Here is a 26,763-nt window from a genome sequence, read left to right on the forward strand (position 1 = left end):
AGTATGCTAGAAGTCATAATGGGCTATGGAAAAATTAAAAAGGTAAAATCAGAGTAAGGAGGAAGGCTTAGGAGGTGTGGAATATGCTTCACTGAGAAGGTGAGATATAAGCAAAGACTTGAAGGATACCAGGAACTAGAAAAGAAGGCATTGGAGGAAGAACATTCTAGGCAAAGTGGACCAGAGCAAAGGGGCTATGGAAGGGTGACACTTAAGGCAGTAACAAGGATGAAAGTGCAAGAGTGGACCGAGCAGGCACCACAGTAGGAGATGGAAACACGAGTAAAGGGGAGCCAGTTCTTTTTTTAAATTTTTATTGGAGTAGAGTAGATTTACAACATTGTGTTAGAGCCAGTTCTTTATGAGCTTTTACTCTAACATGGAGAGCCATGGCAAGAATGACAAAGATCTAACATTTAAAAATTTCACTCCAATTGCAGTGTTGAGAATGGATTACAGGGGAGCAACAACAAAACCACAGAAACCTGGTCAAAACTATTGCTGTGGTAGGAGAGGAAGGCCATGCATTGTACTACCAAGGTAGTAGAAGGAGCAGAGGTACTCTGAAGAGAACATATAGTCAGATTCTATCTATAGAAAATAGACGCAAGAGGGAGGAGACATGGGGATATATGTATATGTATAGCCGATTCACTTTGTTATACAGCAGAAACTAACACACCATTGTAAAGCAATTAGACTCCAATAAAGATGTTAAAAAAAAAAAGAAAATAGATCCAACAATTGGATTGAATGTGAAGTATGAGAAAGATGGAGTAATCACAGATGACAAGTTTTTTATCTAAATTGACCTGAGCATATAGAAGGATGAAACTTCCATCAGCTGAAGTAGGGAAGGCTGCGACAGAACCATATTTGGTAGGAAGGACGAGGGTTTCACGTTGGGCACGTTGAACGTGAGATATCTCTTAGCCATCCGAGTGGGGATGTGGAATTGCCAGTTAGATATGTGAACGAAGAGTCTAGCAGAAAAGTCTGTGCCTGAGGTATTAAACCATGAGACTAGATGAGATCAAGGAGGATGTAACTATGAATAAAGAGATGAGGACCGAGGACGGGGCTGGAGCGCTCCAACACTGGGAAAACTTGTATATTTGATTCATATAAGCAAATTAAATATTCCTAAGACCAACTTGGAAATATGTATCAAAATCAGTTGAAAGCTGTCAGGAATTCCGGAAGAGTCTACCTCAAACCAAAATTTTCTCTGATATAAAAGGACTTGACTTGCCTCCATTAATCAATATTAAGGTGCAAATATCACTGGGAAGGGCAGTAAGTCAACTGTTATCAGTCAAAAATGCTTGGTCAGGGCTTCCCTGGTGGCGCAGTGGTTGAGAGTCCGCCTGCCGATGCAGGGGACGTGGGTTCGTGCCCCGGTCCGGGAAGATCCCACATGCCGCGGAGCGGCTGGCCCCGTGAGCCATGGCCGCTGAGCCTGCGCGTCCGGAGCCTGTGCTCCGCGGCGGGAGAGGCCGCGACAGTGAGAGGCCCGCGTACCGCAAAAAAAAAAAAAAAAAAGCTTGGTCATATTAGAACCATTTTCCAGGACAACTAGTTGGTGACAGCATCACATAGATTAAACACATGATATAGAAGTTTTAATAGAGGAAGCAGCCCTGAGACCAGTTTAAAGAGCAAATCCTGCCCGGAGTCAAGAGGATGCTTTGTAAGTAGGGAAGTGTAAAGAGAACAGGCACATCCAGATGTATGGGCTAGTTACCACGGTACAGCAAAAACAATAACAGAATGGGCAGAACACTTCTAAATGTAGATGGCACCACAACGTTGGCTTTTGGTCATCCCACTTTGAAAAAAACAATAAAGAAAATGTACTACCAAGGAAGAGGGCATGACTGTTCAATCCAGGCATCCAGTTCAATCCAGGTCGGTCACCAAGGTGACGTGGAAGAGGCTTTGCATCTCTGCCCCCTCTGGATCTTGTGAGTCGGCTCTCAGTACCAACCATATAATAAAAACGTAGGTCATGCTGAGGTTCAATAAGAGTCACTACCAGATGCAATCACGGAAGGGACCCAGGGGAGAACTTCTCTAGGGTCTCCCGTTCTCACAGCTGTTAATATGGTGAATGAGCTTTTGGCATCCCTTACTTCTTTCTTCCCTTCACACTCCACAATACTTCCAGAAGAACTTCCTAATTGCCTCTGTACATTAAATCTTTCTAATGATAACAGCATTAACTCAGGCTCACTTTTACTTTGGACCAAATTATCATCATTGTACCATACGGAATTAATTAAAATGTAGCCAGGAAAGGCTGCTGCGAACGCCAGAAGCAGAGTTTGGTTCTAAAAACCGGTGGGAATCATCAGTGAGACGGGATGAACAGCCAGCAGCCCAGCGCCAGAGCCCTGGCTGATATTTCAAGAGCTATTTGTAAAGGAGGGCATAGTGGGCTGGGGGCAAGGGACAGTGAAGACGGAGGAAACATGGGTAAGAAATTGAGATAATAGTTTTTAAAAAAAGCTTGGGCTGTTCAAGTTGGGAGCATCATTTGGTGTAATTGCATATGTTCGGCATTTAATATCTCTAGAGAGATTTAGCTTGAGTTGCGACTTCTCAGATTTAATGAAGCGAAACTCTCTCCGGCCATTGCAAGACATATCTAAGGATGAAAACCAGTAATTTACAGCTTTAGTGACCTTATTACAGTGTACTTTGTGCTTGCCTGCTCTTCACTCTTATCTGGGCCATTATCAAAGGCTCCGTGGAATATTGGCCATTAGCTACATGCAGACCAAGGGGCTTTGTCTTCAAGGGCTGTGAGCGATGGGTGAGATAGATATTGAATATTTTATTTTAACTCCTAAGAAAAATCAAAATAGCAACATGCTCTTTGAAACTCTAATATGCATGTGAATGGTGGTGATGAGGCAAAGTCTCCAATAACAAACAAGGCTTGGTGCAAAGCCTTCTAAAAGATGAGCTAATTACACTGACAGCCCAAATAACAATGAATATTCTCCACTAGCTGCTGAATAGCTCCTGATTTTGAGATGCCTAACCTACATCTGTGCTATGGAGATGGAAATAACAACGGGACAGAAAACACCCTCATGTTTGCCAGATGCCACTGGCTCACAGTGGGAGAAGGAGGCATTCAGGTTCTCTCATTTGGGTGGGTCTTATTGTCAGGAATTAGCTCCATGGAAGAAGATGCCCTTCAACACAGGTGCACGCATGCACCATTCATTCAACAGGTACGCGGAGCTCCTACCATGTGCTGGGCAAATTTCTAGACCAGGAGTTGGCAAACTTTTTCTGTAAGGGGCCAGATAGTGAAATTTTGTGGACCATACATGCTTTCTGTCACATAGCCTTCTTCAGTTTTTTTTTTTAAACAATGCTTTAAAATGTAAAAACAATTCTTAGTTTGGGAGGTCAAGTAAAACCAGCTGCAAACTATAGTCTGCTGATCAATGTTCTGGGCACTTGACCAAAATAAAATAACCACACGTACAAAAATCCTGTCCTCAAGGAGTGTGAAGGAAGGAACGCAACAGAAACACACCAGTAATATCATAAAAAATGTATTAAAAAGTGATTAGTGCTAGAGCACAAAGAAGAAAGTAGATCTGGGGATGGTGGGGGGATAATATTAAAGAAAAAGAAATATTTGGAAGAAAAAGACTTTCTTTCATTTGAGATTTCGTGACTTGAGATCTTGATGACGAGAGTACCTCTTGGATCTGAATTTTCATGCTTCAGAAGAGGTGATCTGGTTCATGGAAATCCCAGGTATTTTAGAGCCAACACACCTGAACTTAAGTAACAGCTCTGTCACTTGGGAGTGGTATGGCCGTGAGAAAGTGACTTCACATTGTTGGACTTTCCTTTCCACATCTGCAAGATGGGAACCCTCATGCATGTCCTGCCATTCTACAAGTTTGCTGTGAGGCTCAACTGAGTTAATCAACATGCCAGTGCTTTGTAAGTGGTCAAGCAGTGGTCAAAAAAGTGGTCAAAAGACAGATTTTCATGCCATCCTTATCAGAGCTGTAGCTACTAGAAAGGTGGGGTTTTGTTGTCGTTATTTTATTTTTAGCAATTCACCCTTTATTAACATTAGGCCCTGGGTCCCTTGGAGCTGGCGCTATTTTATTTTTGCTTATTAATTTCATGAAAATAGTCTGTTTGAAACAAACGGTAAGAATATGGTTTTATGTTTCTACAGTAAAGACAAGGGTATAACGAAAGAGCAGCTTGTGAATCAACAGAAAAGGTGTTCTCTTATGTGAAGTGATTTGAGTAATTCCATCCAAAAGTCCCATTTAGCATAAAATATTATTTTACAAGGACTATTAAAGTGCCCACAATTTGAAGTATGAGTCACACCGTCTTAACTGAGCGGAGTCCTGTGCTGTCATGAAGGTTCCCATAAATATGAAGAACTTGGCTTGTGATGGTTAAAGCTATGTATTACAATCTGTCGTTAGAAAACAATCAACTTCTTAACTAAAACAAAGCTGACCTCCTGGATGAAGATTTATCCAAAGCATGACACATTGGGTTGGAAAGCAGAAGTTCAGGGACATCTGATAGAGTGTTTGTACAGTTGGGTATAAGAATTACCAGGGCAGCAATCTAAGCAGTGTGGGCAAGACAGAAGTTCACTGGGTACTGTTGGCTTAATTGAGGCTGGAAAGTGGACAAAAAAAAAAAAAAAAAGGAAAGCATATAGACCCCAAATTTTGACTTTGACCTTTTTTACTTTTTTTTATATAAGGCCAATCTTGGGAACCTAGCAAAAAATAATGTATGAGTTGAAGAAAAACCTGCTGTAGGTTTTATGGAATTCTATTAACTCTTACGCATCCACATAACCCTTGAAACTGAAAAATAAACAGGCATTACATCCTCTTCCTTCCATTTAGCAGGTAGTGCAGAGTTTCCCTGTGTAGAATCTGCTAGTTTTATCCTAAAATATTAACAAAGATAGATTCTAAAAGATAAAATACTTTAAAGTCATTTTCCTTGAAGGAGTCCCTATGATGGACTCCACAGTGCATTTAAAGGGGAAAAAAAGTACCACAAAATTCATAAATGGTGAGTATACCTTATAAATGCCATGGCCTCCATGATATGAGGGCATGTTAAAAGGAACAGTATCCTAAAAGGGCACTAAGAGAACATACCTGAGACTGAGCCTGTAATTAAGCCATTAAACAAAGATCTTTTCTTTGCAGTGAATCAAAAGAAATCTCTCTCCTCTAAACACACACACACACACACACAAAGAAAAAATACACTTACTTAAAAGCTATCCTTTTTAGAAGCAATGAAAGACAAGGTTTACTTTCAGAGACTTCCTCTGACAGCCTGTTACAAAACTATTCCCTTTACCTCTGCCTGAGGCCATTTCATTTCTAAAGATTTCTTCCTGTATAATTCAAGAACCACTGCCAAGCTCTACCAAATGTACTTTAAAAAAAAATGCTTCTAACTCCATTTTAACTGGCATTTGCCTATGTTTCCTCTCTTGCCATCACTGATTAGCAGGATATTTATATGTAAACAGAAGATGTCTAGGTTCTAATCAGCCTGCCCCACTCCCTATGGTGACTCACTAAGATACACCAGCACTATCATGAATCCTTTCTGCTCTGCTGTGTCCCAGGCTCTGCTGTGGCCACAGCTGTGAAGCTGAGCTGTCTAGAGAGGGGGCTGGTGAAAGGCAGGTCCTAGGTCTCATTTTTGAGTCCGTTGGCCAACAAGCTATGGCAGAGTCACAGGCTTTGCACACATTATTTTAAAATCACAATATCCATATGAAAAAACTCCTCTTAGCCACTTTTTAGTCCTCATACAAGTCTTTGGCACATTGAAAGAACCCAATAAATATTTATAGAATAAATATTGAGTGGTTTTTTTCCTCCTGATATGGAAACTCAAGTTCAGCAAGGTTAACCAACTTAATATCAGATGAAAACACAGATCTGAGCATTTATGTTCGACCCAGTCTTTATCATAGACTCCATCCTGTGAAAGATTTTACTTAAAGCAAAATGGATTTGCTAAATGCATTGATTTGCCAGTGGATTTGTCAAATACATACTTTAGGTATCAGAGATATAAAACTGCCAAAGGAATCTGAATAAAATAATCAGCTTTACCAGTTGGAATTGATATACTTTCAGTCAAAACAAGAAATCTGAGATTGGCTTGTGCAGCTAATCACGGCATCAGAGCATCTAAAATAATAACAGGAGCTCACAAACCCAACTCACTGTGGGGATCGAGAGAACTTGGATGGGGACTTATTGGCTAAATAAAATTCTTATAAATCTGTCAGTTGTCATCGGGGATAAAGACCTCTAAGTGATTGTCCAGCTTCATGGTGAGGCAACAGCATTATTTGTGTGTATAAGGAAAAACAGTGTGAAAAGTCAGGATGAGTGAGAAGATCTAGATTTCTGATTTTTACTTGGCCGCTAACTAGCAAGTGAACTTTGGCAGGTCACTTAGCAGCTGTGATTGCGTATCATGTTTTCTTGTGCAGGTAGGTATGGCTGTTCTGGGTACTATATAAAATCAAATCCATGAAATCATTTTTAAGCTATAAAATACTATATTGGCTTAGATGTCGTAAAATAGTGTGATTACTTAGTAAAGATCTGAGGAAAAAGGTTAAATATTGTTACAAACTTCATCTATCATGCTCGTCAGCTTTGTCTGCTAGAAATATGAGTGCTCAAGGGGAGAAGATCAATGGCACAGAAATGTTCCTTGTTGCAGTTACGTCATCTGCCTAACCATTTGATGAACCACGGGTAAATGGCGATGAGAAACATGAGTAATATTTATTAATTCCTAATTTTAAAAAGAACAAAAATATTTGCTTGCCATTCCATTTGATAGCTTCTAGTAAAAGTACTGTGAGATATTGATTATTCTTTCCATAGTGAGGCTTGCTCTCAGCACTGGCGGCTGAAGGATGAAGAAGGGAAGAACTTCATTAATAAATGATCCCTGACTGATCACGGTGCGTTTGAGTTCAGGCAAGGAGGAAAAAGAAATGCACACGCGGAGAAGAAAAATGGCACATTTTTCAATTTTTTTTTTCCAAATAAACTGGAAAAATATTTTTTTCTGAATGAGAAAATGTATCACCTTTGGCTCAACGGTCGTAAATGGCAACTGGCCACCATATTGAACAGTACATATTTAGAACTTCTCTATGATCACAGAAAGTTCTGTCTGATCTAGACCCTTATTGCCCACTGGAAATTACTGCCTAAATGTTCTATAGGCCCCTCAAATTCCCCATAACTGCCAAATTTATTTTTCTTTTCGTCCTACTGCACTCAGTCTCCAAGTTTTTTGTTCATGCATCTCTGATAAAAAAACATTTGAGCATACCCTCCAAAAAAAAAAGGGTATCACCTTTGATTTTTAAATAATTTCTTAGTTGCCTAGACATGCAACGAAACAAAACAAAACAAAAACCACTTTGCTTCCTCTTCCTCCTAAATTCAACTCATTTAAAATACCAAAACTCCATCCGGATGTCCAGATTGGGATTCACCCAATTTCTCCCTCTCCTTCAGCCCTTCCTTCAGCTGTACCAGACAATCTAGTTGATATTACCCCAAATTATGTCTTGAATCTAGACCCGCTTTTTGTCTACCAAGCCTTAGGTAAGGTCTTCATTATGTACAATAGCTCCAGGTTGTTCCCCCTTTTATTCAGCTTTCATGTAGAAAATATTCTTCATTGACTTGACATAGAATTCAATTTTCTAACACATAACTTTTATCAGGTCAATTCTCTGCTTATAGCTATATATGGATATATCCATATATATATATCTTCAAAATGAGTTTTCTTTTATTTAAAATGCAGAAAGCCAAAATCAAACTTAAAAAAATCCAAATAAACTACAAAATCTCAGCTTTTCTAGACTGAATCAGAAAACTGCATCACAGGGCTACCAAGTAACCTGAAGTCTAAGAACAACAAAGCAGCTGATGCAAAAACATCTAGTACTTTATTAGATGCTTGTTGATTACATCCTTTGAAAATGAGGGTTGTGCCCACTTTGCCAGTGAAGGCTCTACTCTACCTATTTGGTAACTCACAGCTAGCACTTCCGTTCTTTGGTTAAAGCAATATGTTCTTATGTTTAAAGGAGTGAATATTTAATGCATTCAAGAACAAAGCAAGTAAAGAAAGAGAAGGAAACAATTGGGAACAATGAGGACTGTGGAGCATTGGCTAATTCATGCCCTTTCTAAAGGCTTTTGTTGTTAGGTGCTATGTGAGAATGCAAGCCAACTGTTGTCCATTTTTCAGATTTCTCCAGAGAAACTGAAATTCCGCATTTTGGGTTAAATCTCCCAATTTAAAATATTACAGTTGCTTACCTTTTTTTTTTAACTCTTATGGAAACAAAACCCTGATCTCTGTTCCAAAGTTTACTTATCTTATTTAAGATAAGGACTGAAACCAAGGATGACAATTTAAGGTATAGTTACACATTGCACAATGCATGTTTCCTCAAAATAAGAGCATGTAGATCAAATATAATTAAATCAAGTTCTAAGTGCATTGGAGATACTTGTGATTTAAAGGAAGCCCATGAAGAATCCTTTTGTTTTGTAAAGAATTATTCCCAGTTTTGTTTTGATAAATTATTATCGAAGGGATAGAACAAGACTGTAGAAAGAGTAAAGAGAAAAGGCAGTGGTGTCATACAAACACGTATCATATACTAGGTTTATGACACACAAATTTTGTGGACAAAACCTTATATCATTTTTTTTTTTTTTTTTGCGGTACACAGGCCTCTCACTGTTGTGGCCTCTCCCGCTGCGGAGCACAGGCTCTGGACGCGCAGGCTCAGCGGCCATGGCTCATGGGCCCAGCCGCTCCGCAGCACGTGGGATCCTCCCAGATCGGGGCACGAACCCACATCCCCTGCATCGGCAGGTGGACTCTCAACCACTGTGCCACGAGGGAAGCCCCCTTATATCATTTTTGTGCAAATTAAATCAGATAATGTATTTAATACAGTTTTAGTGAAAATTAAATAATATATTTAAGCACTCAGAGAAATGTTTGATTAAAGGTAGATATTACTCTTATAAATAGGGCAATTCTCTGGTTTGTATAAGGAATAGTTCATATAAACATTAATAAATTCCAATTTTAGGGAGATGTGAGCATAAGAGAAAAGATAACTTAGGTATATCATTACTGTTTATAAGTATCAAAGTATGTATGAAGCTGACAGTTTCCTTCAACTTAATTCTCTTCCCTAGGCTTGGTCTTGAGACCATGGGAAGATTGTCAGAGTTTAGTCAAGCATGACTAATATCCTTGATCTAAAGGTTACTAAATACCATAGCAGGTCATCACTGTCTCGAGAGACCTTTAAAAACTGGATAGACAATTTTGTCTTGTAAGAATTAGGTGTTGACTGACCAGGACAAGACAAAGACAAGCCAGTTGCCCCCTGGCTTGTGATTTCTCCCTTCTGCTGATTTTGATTGACACCTATATAATCTTGGACAAAAACACCTGGCACTTCAGTGACCTCAGCTTTCTCAACAGCAAAGAGGGACTGATGGTGCCCTCTCACTTTTAACCTCATAGGAATTATGAAACAGAGATGAGACACGAAATGACGTCATGAGAGACCCTAGAGCACTCTGGAGACGGGTGCCTTGAAAACACACTGTCATGCCATCCAAACTTAATGGTGGCATTGACTCACAGAATTCTGCCTACTGGTATTTAAAAAAGCCTGTGGCACTAAAACGGCCATGTAGTCCACACACATGTAAAACCTCCTCTCTTAAATTTTAAAGATATACAGCAATTGTTTTGGTTTTAATTTACATGTTTATATATCATCTTGACTACTTTACTGTGTTTATTAGGTAATGTGTGTACCTTCAGGGTCATAAAATATATTCACAGCTTTGTAAAATATCCTTGTAAGACAGATGTGCTTATTCATCCAAATTTAACTAAAATCAGGTGATAAGAGGAAAAGAAATGGCTTAAATAAGAGCTACACATCAAACTCCTGCTTCTCTATAGGATAAAAAAAAAATCACAAGAGAGTGTACTATAAGCTAGACAAGGTACAAAAACCCTAAGTTTTTGAACCCCATTAGAAAGCTGAGATGCAATCAATCTTCAGAGAAATGCAAATCAAAACCACAATGAGTTATCATCTCACAACTGTTAGAATGGCTATTTTCAAAAACAGAAATGTTGGTTAGGATGTGAAGAAAAGGGAACCCTCGGGCACTACTAGTGACAATGTAGATTGGTGCAGCCACAATGGAAAACAGTATGGAGGTTTCTCAAAAATTTTTTTTAAAATACTATGTGATCCACTTTTGGATATATACCAAAGAAAATGAAACAAGGATCTCAAAGAGATATTTAATTATATATATATTTGTTACTACATTATTCACAATAGCCAAGACACAGAAACAACTTAAATGTCCATCAAACATAAAGCATAAAGAAAATGTGGTATACATGTCTATAATGGAATATTAACAACTTGAAAACATAACGAAAATGTGGTATGTGTGTCTATAATGGAATATTATTCAGCCATTAGAAAGAATGAACTCTCACCATTTGTGACAGCATGGTTGGACCTTGAGGGCATTATGCTAAGTGAAGTAAGTCAAACAGAGAAAGACACATACTGTATGATCTCACTTACACATGGAATGTAACAAAGCCAAACTCATGGAAACAGAGTAGAATGGTGGTTGTCAGGGGCTGGGAGGTGGGGAAAATGGGAAGATGTTGGTCAAAGACACAACCTTCGGTTTTAAGATAATTAAGTCCTGGGGCTCTAATATAAAGCATGGTAACTGTAGTTAACAATACTGTATTATATACTTGTATTTTATACTTGAAAGTTGCTAAGAGAGTAGACCATAAACATTCTAATCACCCATGGGGGGGGCACTATAACATGTGAGGTGATGTAAGGTTAACTAACCTTATTGTGGTAATCATTTCACAGTGTATACATGTATCAAACCATCATGTTGTACACCTTAAACTTACACAATTAAATGTCAATTATATTGGGTTGGTCAAAAAGTTCATTTGGGTTTTTCCATAAGATGTTATGGAAAAACCCACATGAACTTTTTGGCCAAACCAATATCTCAATAAAGCTGGCAAAATAAAAGTGATATAAAAATGTGTCATAAATTAAAAATTCCCTCAATGTGCTTAAACACACTCAACACAGCAGAAGAAAGAATGAATGAACTTAAAGAAAGGACAGTAAAAATTAGCTAAAGTAACAGATAAAAAGAAGAAAGAATAAGACAACCAGAAGAGAGCATCAGAAATCCGTGGGACAATATCAGATGGTCTAATACATCAAATATGTCAAATATACCAAATGAGAAGATGGCACACTAGCAATATTTGAAGAGATAATGGCTGAGAATTTTCCAAAATTGTCAAAAAGCATCAATCCACAAAGTAAGACAAGTAAATGAAGCAGGACAAATACAAAGAAAAAAACACTTGGTCACATCATAGTCAAACTGCAGAAAACCAAAGATAAAAGGAAATTTAAAAAAAGGCAGTAAGACAAATACAAATACATGCAGTGAGCAAAGCTATGAATAATTGCTGACTCCTTTTCAGAAGTACCAGAGGACAGAAAAAAAATAATAAATGACATCTGTAAAATACTGGAGAATTTTTCTAACCCCAGATTCTATATGTAATAAAAATAGCTTTCAGAAACAAAGCTAAATGAAAACATATTCAGAAAGTCAGTAGCTGACAGATTTGTCTCCAGTAAACCTGTACTACAGGAAATGCTAGCAGAAGATATCCAGACCCAAGGGAAGTAATAACAGATGGAAGTCTGAATCTTTGGGAAGTAAAGAAGAGATCTAGCGTATATGGTAAAAATAGAACACATTTCATATTCTATTCATAGATAGATACATACAGACTACATATAGACATACATTGATAGATACATAGGTAGATATTTGATATATTGATAATGACATAGATGCATAGATAAATACTTGTATCTATGTTCTTAAATTTATTTAAAGAGCCATTAACCATTTAAAGCAAAAATAATAACAACATAGAATGTTATTTGCAGATAAGTAGAAGTAACATATAGGGCAACGAAAGTATAAATGGCTAAGGAGTTGATACCATTGAAGGGGTGATTAGTATAAAATTTTTATTTCATCAAAAAAGATAAAAGGAAAGGTGTCACGGAGAAACAAAGAACAGGTGAGATAACTATAAAGCGCATATCACAATGGTAGACAAATTGAACTGTGTGAAAAACTAAATTAAATCTTAAGCTACCAGTCACTCCTATTAAAAGTCTGAGGTTGACAGACTGAATTTAAAAAAGCAAAAACCAATTATATGCTATTTACAGTAACCACACTTTAAATACAAAGACACAGCTTGAAGTTATAGGGAGGAAAAATATGTACAATGCAAGTTCTAAGTCTAACAAATAAGACAGAAAATACTACCAGGCAGAAAGAGGGGCTTTCTATAATGGTAATGGAGAATAGTCATCAAGATGACATAGAGATCGTACTTGTTGGTGCATCAAACAATAGAGCTTTAAAATCAATAAAGCAAAACTGACATAGCTAAAGAAATAGGTGAATCCACAGTTGTACTTAGAGATTGTAACATTATTCTTTTGAATAATTGATAAAACAAGTAGACACACACAAAGAAAGTAAAAATATAGAGAATTTGAACAATGCTGTCAACCAATTAGATCTATTTGATATTCATAGAAGATCGCACCCATTAACTTCAGAATAACCATGTATTGCATGTGGAATATTAACCATGCTGTGCTAGACCATCCAAAGGTCTCAATATTTTTCAAAGAATCAGTTATTTGGAAAATTCCCAAATATATGAATATTGATCAAAAACAGTTTTGAATAATTCATAGATCAAAAAACCCCAACAAAAACTAAAATATATTTTGAAATGGATGAAAATAAAAGCACAACATATTAAAGTTTGCAGATAGCAACTAAGGCAGCTCCTAGAAGAAAAATTTTACCTTTAAGAGTATATATTATTAAAGAAGAAAAGTAGAAAATCATTGAAATGTAACTTTAGAAAACCTAGAAATAAAAAAAATTACAGTAAAACCACAGTAGAAAACAAAAATAATATGAGTGGAAATAATTGAAATAGAAAATATACAAACAATAGAGAAAACAACAAAGTAAAATTTGGCCTAATAAGATTGATCAATGAAAAAGAAATAAAAGATCAGTACCAGGAATGAAAGAGAGTCTCTCGCACAAAGTATAAATACGTGATGTGTGGGGATTTATAAACAACTTCTTGCCAATAAATTTGAAAACTTAAAATGCGCAGATACCTTGGAAAATTTAACTAACCAAAACTAAAATAAAACAAGGTAAAAAACACTATATCAAAGACATTAAATTTGTAACAAAAAAATCCTCTAGATGTCTTCACTTATATAGAATTCTAGAAAATAGGTGAGAAATAATACTAATATACACAAACAGAAAAGAGTGAATGAGGATAAAGCTCCTGACTCATTTAATAAACCAAGAATAACTCTAATACCATTAGAATGAAAGAAAACTGCAAATAAATATCCCTCATTAAATAATAGAAAACAAAGTCCAGTAATTATTGAAAAACTAGCACATCATGATCAATGAGATATATCACAAGAATGCTTACTTGTTTTAACATTTGAAAATCAACCCATGGAAATCATTGCACTGAAAGAATAAAGAAGACTGTGATCTTCAAAAGTAATGGAGAAAAAGCATTTGGCCAAATTCAATTACCAGTCACGATAAAAACTCTCAGCCAACTAAAAATAGAAGAAAATTTGTTTAACCTTATAAGATGTACCTACAAGAAACTTACAGCTAATATCATAATTAATGGGAGACAATCACCACTTTTTCTTTAAGACTGAGAACAAGACAAAGGTATCTATTCTGACTGCTTCCATTTAACCTCGTGGGGCAGGCCCTAGCCAGTGCAGTTAGGCAAGAAATAAATGTCATTAAGATTGAGAAGAAGTGAAATTGTCTTTATTCTCAGATGCAATTGTTGCATACATGCAAATCATTATGGAATAATTACGAAAACATCTCCTGGCACTAATATGGAAACTTAACAAGTTAACAGGATACAAAGGCAATATTAAATAAAATTATATTTCTCATATTGCCAACACAGGAGTGAAATTGAAATCTTAAAAATAACACTGTTTGTAATATAAGAACATTAAACACCTTGAAATAAATATAACAAAAATGTTTATGACCTCCATACTGAAAATGGTAAAACGCTGCTACAAGAAAATATAGGTCTTACATAAATAAAAAGATATAAATAAGAATAAAATATAATAATAAAAGATTTCATATAATAGAAGACAGTATTGTCAGAAGTTTCACTTTTCTCAAAATGATCTTTAGATTCAACGCAATTCCAATCAAAACTCCATATTAGAAATTTTTTGAAAAAGAACACAATTTCTAAAAAGAGGAATGGAGCTGTGAGCCACAACTACTGAGCCCATGTGCAACAACTACTGAAGCCCGCTCACCTAGAGCCTGTGCTCCGCCACAAGAGAAGCCACCTTAATGAGAGGTCTGTGCACCACAACGAAGAGTAACCCCTGCTCGCTGCAACTAAAAGAAAGCTGCCTGAGCGCAGCAACGAAGACCCAACGCAGCCATAAATAAATAAATAAATTTATTTATTTTTTTAAAAAACAGAGTTGTATCAGCATAAATTAGACAAATTAATCAAAGGCAGACACTAGAGTCCAGATAAGCTCACTAATATTATTGGTTCCAACCAAAGTACCAAGTATGTTAGATGAAGACAAGATAGTTGTTTTGACAAATAGTGATAGAACAATGGAATATTTGCATAGAAAAAATGGACTTGAAACTTATTTCAACTGTTGAGGCATAATTAATTTTTGATGGATCACAGAGCTAAATATCAAAGCTAGAACCACAAACCTTCCAGAAGAAAACGCAGGAGAATACCTTTGTGACCTTAGGCTGGGAAAATATCCTGTAGGTAAGTCACAAACTACGAACCACAAAAGAAAACAATGATCATTTGGGCTTCTCCAAAATTAAAAATTTCTTCTCATCAAAGGCATTGTTGAGAAAATGAATAAGCAAGCCCGGGTCCTGCTCATGCAGGTCAACTAGCAGTCACACCCTCTCAATTACTTCCTCCAACAGGGAAAAAAACCAGGAAATCTCAAATTTCATTGCCAGTGGGTGTGCAGATTTATTCAATCACTTGGAAATTGTTCAGCAGTTTCTCATAAACAAATAGCTACCATATGATCCAGCAATTCAACTCCTAGGTAAATAGGAAAGAAACCACATGTGTTTTGTATATAAATGTCTTGTATATAAACTTTATTCACAATAGTTCCAAACTGTAAACAACCCCAATGTCCACCAATAAAGAAATAGATTGACAAATTGCTGTATAAACATAGAATAAAATATGAAGCAAAAAAAAAAAAGGAACATTACTTATATACATAAAATGGATGAATCTGAAAATGTTACGTTCAGCCATCAAACCCAAACACGAAAGAAGACATACTGTATGAATCTGTTTATATGATAATCGAGAACATGGAAAACAATTCATGGTGACATCAGAAAGTGGTTGCCTCTTGGCTGGGAGCAGGGGAAGGAGAAGGATAAATAGGCAAATTAACTGAAAAGGGCACAAAGGGTCGTTTTGGGATGATGGGGCTATTTATAGCTTGTTTGGTGTAGTCATTTCATGGGTGTATACTTTATGGTGTATACAGTTGTCAAAATCATCAAACTGAACATTTAATATCTGTGCATTTTTCATACGAATTTATATCTCAATAAATGTAATACAAATAAATAAACAAGAAGGAAAAAAATTAGTGGTCAAATTGAAGAAATTTAAGGGTAGCGATACCCTCAGATAATGTTATTCATACCACCCCATGGAAAAGTGAACTCTCACACGTAAACATTCATCTGCTCTGTGGGAGGCTTGCGGTGGGAGAACATATTGTATAGACAGCCTTGCAAGCGGCTGTGTTTATTTTCGGTTTAAGACAAGGAGACAATAACAGGCTGTGAATTTGAGATGAGGAAAATTATTGTGGAAAGAGCTGTTAGGTATGTGAGAAATGGCAAGAGGAATGGGCTTCAGAAAAGAGCAGTCTGAGTGTCTTCTCAAGTGGCTAAGAAGCTTATCAGGGGACAGGAGGCTGATGTTCTTTTGTGCGTGCATTGATTTGCACAATCCTCAGATTCAAGCACCATCTTCTCAATAAGCTGAAACAACACTTGGGCCAAACTTAATCTACAAGGGAAAGAAAAACCTCCCTGGAACATACACCCACCCCACCCTTCATGGAGTTCTAAACTCCTGATGGCCAGCTGTAACGTGAAGAAAAGTGACCTTTATAGTCATCATCATTTGCATTCATGTCAGTAGAAGTAGTATAATTCCTGCAGTTACTAGCTGGACCAACTAGCAATTTGGGGAACAGTTGAGATTTAAGCCTTTTTTAAATCTAAAGAGATCAAACCATCAGTGAACTGTGGCCAGCTTGCTGTGATGATACCCTATGTCAAATATAAGAATTGATCAGTGATTTAGAAAGCTAACACTGGACCCTTTCTCTACATTTTATGGAAAGAGAGGAAATCATATACTTTAGCCAATAATCATTTATACCAGTTTAAACATTTTTAAGTGCCCTTATATTTTTTCCAGTTTTATTGAGATATAATTGACACAACAGCGTTGTATAAGTTTAAGGTATAAAACATAGTGATTTGACTTACATCATGAAATGATTATCATAATAATTGAACATCCATTATCTCACATAGATACAAAATAGAAGAAAAAGAAAAAAAATGTTTCCCTGTAATGAGAGCTCTTAGTATTTACTCTCTTATCAACTTTTATAGTAACATACAGCAGTGTTAATTATGTTAATTATATTTATGATGTACATTACATCCCTAGTACTTATTTATTTTATAACTGGGAGTTTGTACCTTTTGATGCCTTCATCCAATTCCTACCCCCGCCCCCCGGCAACCCCACTTCTGGTAACCACGTATCTGATCTCTTTTTCGAGGAGCTGGTTTGTCTTTGAAGTATACTTGACCTACAACACTACGTTAGTTCCTGTTACACAACGTAGTGATTCGGTATTTCTGTGCATTTCAAAATGATCGCTGTGATAAGTCTAGTTACGATGTCACCATACAAAGGTATTACATATTTATTGACTGTATTTTCCACACAGTGCATTTCACACCTGTGACTCATTTATTCTACGAAAACGCCCCTATATTATTATCTCATTTTCTCTTTCTCCAAATCTCTGAGGACTAGAGAGTTTTAACTGGCTTGAACTTTGGTCTTCTCACTTACGAATGGAGATAAACGGTTTGCCCACCTCACATGGTAACCTATGAAGCTCTAAAGTGTACTACTTCCCAATACTACATCTCAATTGATGTCATTCCATTCTCATCTCTGTTTTCTAATTTTTTATAGCAATCCAGCCGCAAGGGTGGGGTGAAATACAAACTCTTAGCACCAATGCTAGTGAAGACATTGCTTAGGAAGAACCTTCTGTAAACTCACTAAAAACTGTATGTAGCCAGATATCTAAAGAAAGAGGCAGCCTGCAGTTTCAGACAATCTATCCAAAAGAAAAACAAATACCATGTTTGCGGGGAACGTAGATGGCTGAACCAAGTATTCGTAACTTCCCGGAATCAGGTCGTAAGGCTCAATGAGCCTTACGACCTGATTCCAGGAAGTTGTCCATGTCACATTGTAGGTGGTGTAGGTGGCAGGCATTTGTAACACCATTAGGCTCAGTTTGATCCTAGCCTTGCTTTCTCTCATTCTCTTCTGGGTGAACATAATATCTTATCTCCTATTGTTCGTTGTTTATTTTGGATTTGCTTTCGATTTTCCTTACTTGAAAAATCCTTCCGGGTTTACATCCATGAAAGGTCATAAAGAATACAAGAGAATAGCTATGAGCGACGCAGCTGAGGCTTGCTAGAACATGGGGCAAGAAGCTGTGGGCAGGGAAAGTGCATGGTAAGAAGTTGGGAGCCTAAGGTCGTTCTGATGGGATATGTCCTGGTGGGAAATCCAGTGGGGGTCTGTGGACAGCCCAGACAGAGGGGTGCGTATCTGAGTGGTAGAAGCCTGGATGGAGAGCCTATGGAAAGGGGAGAGCCAGACAACATAGGAGGGTACTTTCAGGCAAAGAACCAATGTTCAAATATGAATTCGACAAATATTTATTGAGAATATACCATTTGCCACACATAGTGCTCAGTGCTAGGAAAGCAACTGTAAAGAAGAACAAGAAGTATCAATTATCACATTTGACTCCATGATTTGCGAGATAAATGTACATGTTGAGAGTATGGAGAAAATGTAGCAACATGGAGACATGAGCTTATATACTTTTTTTTTCCTTTTTAAAATTTTCTGTTCTGAGTTTGTCTGTTTGGTTTTGTCTTACTTTCAGAAACTCTGAATGACTCTATTGAAATTCTATTTTGAAAATCCGTATCACCTGTTCCTAATTTCAGGAAACCATCAATCTGTTTCTTTAAGAATCATGAAAAAGATTAGTTTAATTATATGGTGTTTTCTTCAGCAATTTTCTTCAGCGGTACATGGGATTAGAACAATTTTTTCCTGCTGCTCCATTGCATTCTTCATACTATTGTGCCCGCCTCACGTCCGGAGGTCCCATCTCAGATGCTACAGCTCTGTGTGCAGAGAGTTGGCATTATTACGATCGGAACATTATTTATTCCTATTAAACAAAAGGTGGTTTTATGTAAGTGTTAAGACATTATTGCTTTTTGACTCCCTGGATCCATCAAATACCAGCTTGTGCTATACGGCCTGGCAGGGAGTAATCATATGTTAACATTCAGCCCTGATGTACACAGAAAATGAAACTAGTATTTGTTGTCTTTAAACATTAGAAACGTGCTCCCTTCTGATGGCTGTTTTTTTCCCCAGAACAACCAGCTAGAAGTAAGTAAACAGAGAGCTTTCCTAAATTCTGTGCTTGGAAAGAAAGTGGACAAAAAGCTCTCAGAAACCTAAGCCTCATTCTTCAGCCCTGAGACAGCAGGTCAGGAGACAGAAACTTGGGGGCTTTGCAAAGGCTTTGGAAAAAATCTAAGAAAAAAAGACGCTGAATATATCAGTAGGACATGGCAGAGAGAAGTGGAAGAAGTCTGTCTCTAATCCCCAGATCAAGCAAACTTGTCAGCTTCCCCTTATCCAAAGGATATCTTTAAAAGGAGTGAGGTCATCTGTCTACCCTCATTTTTCCTTGGATTTTTTTATTTCTTAAATGCAATTCTAAAAACAAGCAACTAATTTCCATGGTCTTTTTATTATTTACATATGTTTATGTCTTTGTCATGAGCAACTAATACTGTTATGAATAACTATACAAAGCAGCCTCTGTGTGGTGTCATCAGGAGACTGGGGTCCTAGTCTTGCTGTGCCATTGAATGACTACCAGTGTGACGTTATGTGATACCCAATCAGCAACATCAGCTCAGCTGGGAATATGTTACAAATGCAAATTCTCAGGACCTAGAACTACTGCATCAGAAACTCTAGGAGTGCGTCCAACATTTGTGTTTAGCAATTTGTGCTCTAGATAGTCTGCTAAGAGCTAAAATATGAGGAACACTTCTTTAAGCAATAGATGTTTTCTGTGACTCAGTTTCTCCTCTACAAAATGAGAGAGTTCATCTAGATGATGTTTTCGATGTATCTGACTTACATGTTGATCTAACATTTTAAACTGGATAAAGGATAGTTATTGGCCGGATGTTTAGGCAGCATAGTGCCTGCTACATAGCAGGTACTCATGAAATACGATAGTTATGAGATGGCCTCTGCCCCGACTGGAAAACACTCACATCTTAATGGGGAAATACTGCAGGACTATTGCCATTTGTTTGGATGAACTGGAGCTACCAAGTAGAATTCTGCTTAGAAGCAAGAGTAAATAACTCTGCTCAGAGGAAAGTGTCATGAAAGAAATGTATATTTCACAAGACTCTTAAGAGTGAGGTCATCAGAGAATGGGAGAAAGCCAAAGAATACAGCAAACACAAAGGAATTAGGTGTGGAAGAGCAGTTTGTTGTGGAGTGTGAGAAAGTGTGTGCAGAAAAAACAGTGATTTCCACTGAGAAACTCTGTTAAGGAGGGTTGTGTACATTTCCCAGACTTCTGTAGCCAGTATAAATTTGCAACTGTGAACCTGTGTGTGTGGGAATATCACTTTTTTTCTTATTAAAGCAAATCATATTTGACTCCAAGCTTCCATTCTGCTAGACTGGCAAGAGATTCAGTAGTCTCAGTCCTATACACATCGGCCTCTCCCCCCAACAAGGATGGGGAAGATATTGAGCCAAACTGAGTATTCTAAAAAGCCTCAAGTTCGTATTATTTCTTTCACGTCTTATGATTCTGGGGTTTCTTTGCCCCCTGGAGCAGAAAGTCTTTACATGGACTGTGTCAGTCTCCCTCAGATGCCAGGGAATTGCCAGAAAATAGGTTGTATATTTCTTCTGATCTAGGGGTGTGTAAACCTCTACCCCATGAAAGTCTAAAGAAACCTCTCCTCCTGCTTGCTGCCTCTCAAGATACCCTTTTTCTGGAGCACCCTAGATCATTTCAAATACAGATGAGAGATTAACGGTGAGCAGCTTCTTGAGGGCTAGCTTCAGAAAAATGATGGAAGGGAAAAAATACAGAGAGCAAAACACAAAGGAATGCAGTCCTATTCTGTAAACCAGAATCAGTGGGACTGAGTTCTTTTTGATATTTGGAGTGCATAATCGTATTCCACAAAACAAAACCAAGATGGGGCCACATAACCCAAAGGACTATTATTTTCATAATTCAAAGAGGAATCTGGGAGATAGACTGTTTCCCCAGTAAGTTCACCATTTTGTAATAAATGAAAATTTTGCACTGGTAAGAACCCCACACATTGAATTTATCTAACCAAACTCAAATCTCTTTCAAGGCACCATGAACTAAGGTCTCTGGGGAAAGAGTAGCTAAGTTTTCTCCTGATGTGGATAGAACCTAAACCCTACTTCTGGGTGTGGGCTTATTTTCCGATAATTTCGAGAAAGTCTTGGCAAGGTACGGAAGGATTACTTCTGGAGAAAAAGTCCTGCTGTGCGTGATGTTTAAGACAGACGTGAATCACGTGCTTTGCTAAGAACTAAACCCTCACATTCGGGCCATTTCATATTTCCTAGTCCTTCCTCCTTAGAGAATTTGAAAGGGATAAACTTTTTTTTCTTTTGACCTCACCACGCGGCTTGTGGGATCTTAATTCCCTGACCAGGGATTGAACCCGTGGCCCCTGCAGTGAAAGCTTGGAGTCCTAACTACTGGACCGCCAGGGAATTCCTGAAAGGGATAAACATTTTTATTAACCTTAATTTTACAACAACCAGTGAATTTACACTCTTCTTAAAAAGTTTTTTTTTTTTTTTAATTTGTATCTCCCCATCTTACAACCCCAAACCCCAGGAAATTAGTCCTGATGGAGACATGACAATTCAGGAAAAGGAGCAGTCCTTTTGCTTAGGAAATCATCCTATGCTTCCCTGAAGAATCACTTGTAATTCAGATCTCTCTTTCTGATTTCTTACCACCATTTGAACAAACATATCCTGGCTGTTGTTCTTTTAAAAAAAATAAGCGGTATTTTCTTCAGTTTTTAAAAAGTACAATATGAACTGGTTATAAAGCACTGAGAAAATTCAGAAAGGTAGGCACACACACGTATACGTACAAAACTTATTCATAATTATAATTTTATCTCTCAGAATTAACCACTGCTAACATTTTGATGTTTGTTCTATCGGACTTTTTCCTACATATGCACTTATGCACACAAAATCACCCATTATGCCATCATGTAATCACTTAGACTTAATCACTATTAAAATTAAAAGTAGATTTTTGATACAGCTCTACATGCATATACACACACGTTACAAAATTGAAGACACAAGATATTAAGTTGCTACTTACTTTTTTCCACTTACAACATATTACGAACATGTTCTAAAGCCCTTATGAGTTTCCTTAAGTTAAGTGATGTAAACAGAATTTTACATCAACGTGTTGAATTTCCTGTTGTCTTCAGTTTTTCACTATTATTAATATCATTGCGATTAACATTCTTAAAGATAAGTCATTGCACACATCTAATTTATTCCTTAGCATGAAATGCAGGAATTGGATTGCTGATTATAGCTATGCACATTTTAAATGTATTCGAGCAAAAATACATTCTGAATAACATTTATTAATATATATTCCTAACAAAAATTAGAATACCATTTTCCCACTCTCACAAACACCAGGTATTTTCCTTCTTCTTTTATGCTTGAATAATTGATAGTTGAAAATGGATAAAATTGTAGTTTAAATTGCATTTTAGAGAATTAGTAGTGAGACCGCTTTTTGCCAAATTTTTCATTGTTGCCCTGTATTTCTTCTTTGGTCAATTGCTTTTTCATGTCCCTTCAATTTGACCCAGTTTTCCTTTATTTTTCATGGTTAATTTTATTATGTAAACTAACAAAATATCAACAGCCATAAACATAGCTCTGTAAAACACGGTAGTTAATGGACCACCTAGGAACTTACTTTTACCTGTGAATGAGGGACTTGGGGCTCCCCTGGCTATTTGGTGGCATTTATGGGTGAAAAATGAACATGTTTTAAAGTTTCTATTAGCAAAAATGTCATTTGGGGCTTTCTATTCTAATACGTTAAATGGAGTAAATTTCCTTATGTTTCTATTAGGGTGCGGCTGTCTAACCTCTTCTCCAGCAAATAAGCAAACATGACCTGAAACCTCTTGGAAAATACTACCAGAAATCTCAGTTCCTTAGTTCTGTTAGTTTCAAGCAGTTCCCTTAACATTTTCAGATTGCCTCTCTAGTTCCTTTTCCTTTTGAGAATATGTGCTCATGGATATATTTTACCAAAAAGGGAGAGATGAGAAGTGAAGATGATTTTTCTTTCCCCTGTACTGGGCTTCTACTATTTATCATTCTTGAATTATGGTGAAATTGTGCCATGAGAAGTGATTCTTTGTTCCATTTTTTTCTTGGATTTCTTTGTCACAAGACTACCGTATCAAATATTTAAGGTCCTGTATATTCCATGAATAATAGCACAGTGGATGAGATACAATGACCTTTTCAGTATTCTGTATTGTGACTAGCTATAGTCAATCCATTCATTCCGTTCTTTTATGGCCTCCCTGAGCTTGAGAGCAAAAAGTGAATGGCCACCCGAATCAAAATATGATGTGCCAGAAGGTCAGAATAGTAAAGTATACTAGTATATTTCATAGAATATGTTAAGGCATTAAAATCCTCATATCTTGCCCCGATGCCAGAATCTATAATGGGAAAAGAAAATGGCAGTCTAGGAATTTGCCCTTGTGAGAACTGGAACAAATCCAAACGGGTAATGACTATTCCTCATCTTAATTACAGTAAAATTTTATTTCATATATTTGAAAGCCTATAGATGGTGTTACATTTTTAAAAGCATATGTTTTGGGGGGTTGTTGACACATATAATCTCACCACTGAAGGTAACAGAACTTGTCTTCTCTGTAGCTCCTGCCATCTGGTACATTATTTTCTATAGTTTCCCACATCTTTCTAATTTCATCGCACTCTTTTAAAAAATGTGTTTATATGTGTATCTGAAGATAGATATACACAGATAAGATATGTAGATAGAAAGATAGATGACACCATTGCCTTTCTTATTTTTCCTTTGCTGTTTATATTTGATAAAAAGGTTTCAACTTAATTTCACAAATGATACTCAGATACAATGCTGTAAGTTCAAAATACTAGTTCAAGGATTTTGCTGTTTTTGTTTCTTCTAATTTTGTGAGAACTGAAAATTTTACCATGCTTCTATCTAGGGTTATTTCAACCAAAAATGTTGTCAAGTGTTGAGCCAATTATAAATAGCTTACAAAAAATATTATCTTTCCAGTAGATGTTACAAAATTAATTCAGAGCATAATTTGCTATCAGGTCTATGCTGAAATTTATATTGAATCAAGAGAGTGTGGTATCTATATTTGTGTGTGTTCTCCCTCACAACACAATGAAAAAAAATTATTTATTAATGAGAAGAAATACACTTGCTTTATTATTTTTTCTTTAGAGTCAAATGTTCATATATTAAATTCCATTTGAAATAGCAAGAGAGGCTGGGGAAAGAGACTCAGAATTATAATTAATAAAGGAAAATATTATTAAGCTTTTCTTACCCAGGCTCAAAGTCAATATTTCAATATTCCGCTTTAAATAATCTGTAATTAAAGGATTATGCCTAGTTTCAACTTTTAATTTTTAAATTCCATCAACTTTGAAGCTACTTAAGGGAATACTGGTCTGAACCAATATCATGGCAAGGACTAGCTAAATCGTATTTTTTCTAACACATTAAATAGAGAACTTGTTCATTGATAGTAAATTTTAAAACCCAGAGTAGCTTTTACTATGTACATGCTTAAGAATAGAAGAAAACTAAACATCGTTAGGTTGTTAGGAAAGATCATGAACTTTTTTCTTGATGCCATTGAAGACCATTTTGATGAATAACGAACATTTATTATCACTAATGACAATACCAAATTATCCAGCTGGCTTGAGCTTTGCCAACTTCTCTTTGCAATCTCTCCTGGCTCCCATATGTACAGTTAATTAGTTCATTTTCTACTGTCATCCTTGTTGCCGACCACTTGCTCCCTTGCAAACTGTGCAAAGAAAAAGGTAGAGGAAAAAGTACTTTTCAGTTTTGTTACTTTCCCTCACACATCTAGATTAATCTGCGTGGAGACACTGTATGTTTCCACAGTTAGCCTTTTCTTAGAATGTGTATGCTAAATTACCTAACAGTGAAGTGACAGTGACCACAACAACAACAAAAAAAAAAAAAAAAGAAGAAGAAGAAGAGAGATATATATGAAATCCTAAAGGATAGGCCCAAACTCTACATTTCTGAAGGGGAATAAAGGAGTTTAAAATAGTTGGCCAACTCTTCAACAATGCCCCCAAAGCAGGGTCCTTTTTTGTTTATTGTGTCACTTTATATAATTTATTTTCTACTGTGATAAAATAAGGTACTAAATGTTTGATTACCACAGTTTTAAAAATCAATCATCCTTAAAGAAGATGTGGCACGTATATACAATGGAATATTACTCAGCCATAAAAAGAAAAGAAATTGAGTTATTTATAGTGAGGTGGATGGACCTAGAGTCTGTCATACAGAGTGAAGTTAAGTCAGAAAGAGAAAAACAAATACCATTTGCTAACACATATATATGGAATCTAAGAAAAACGTGGTTCCGATGAACCTAGGGGCTGGACAGGAATAAAGACGCAGACATAGAGAATGGACTTGAGGACACAGGGAGGGGGAAGGGTAAGCTGGGATGAAGTGAGAGAGTGGCATGGACATATATACACTACCAAATGCAAAACAGATAGCTAGTGGGAAGCAGCCGCATAGCACAGGGAGATCAGCTCGGTGCTTTGTGACCACCTAGAAGGGTGGGATAGGGAGGGTGGGAGGGAGACTCAAGAGGGGGGAGATATGGGGATATATGTGTATGTATAGCTGATTCACTTTGTTATAAGGCAGAAGCTAACACATCATTGTAAAGCAACTATACTCCAATAAAGATGTTAAAAAAATAATCAATCATCTTGCATGAAATCCTTAGAAAAATGCACTCCACTTTCCAATTCTTTAAACAAATTATTCTGTGAATAATAACTTTTTTTTTTTTTAACTTAAAATGGTCCCTGTGAACCTGCAGTGGGGCAGTAATACCTTCTGGGAATATTTTTAAATGGCCTCAGACTTCTGGATTTTGAAGTTCTCATGCTTGAGATAATACAGACATACAGTCTTTCTACTCAAACTCATTTAAGGGGAAGTTTTCTTTCACCATATGGTTGATGTCCTCTCCACCTTCTTTACTTCTTTGGTCTTGGTTCTCTGCCAGTGGTTGAGTCTCTGACATGTGAAGATATGTGAAGAATTACTGTATAGACCAAACTTCCAGGTAGGCAAATAATTTAATATGTTCCTTAAGTATGTTTCCTAAGTATTTCCTTAAGTATGTTTCTTAAGTATTTGTTCAACATTTGTTTAGACAGCAGCTGAAGGATGCCTTTGGGAAGGACAGAAAATGGAATGCTGATAACAGAACTCATCCTTTCTTCTGCTATCTTGACCTATTCACTTTGCCCCCCCAATTTTTGTACCTCATTCACCAATTTTTCTTTTACATTAAAAAAAAAATTTATTTATTTTATTTATTTATTTTTGGCCACGTTGGGTCTTTATTGCTGCGTGCGGGCTTTCTCTAGTTGTGGCAAGAGGTGGCTACTCTTCATTGCAGTGCGCGGGCTTCTCATTGCAGTGGCTTCTGTTGTTGCGGAGCATCGGCTATAGGTGCACAGGCTTCAGGAGTTGTGTCACGCGGGCTCTGGAGCACAGGCTCAGTAGTTGTGGCGCACGGGCTTAGTTGCTCC

The sequence above is a fragment of the Phocoena phocoena genome, chromosome 21 (genome assembly GCF_963924675.1).
Source record: "Phocoena phocoena chromosome 21, mPhoPho1.1, whole genome shotgun sequence".
Lineage (NCBI taxonomy): Eukaryota > Metazoa > Chordata > Mammalia > Artiodactyla > Phocoenidae > Phocoena > Phocoena phocoena.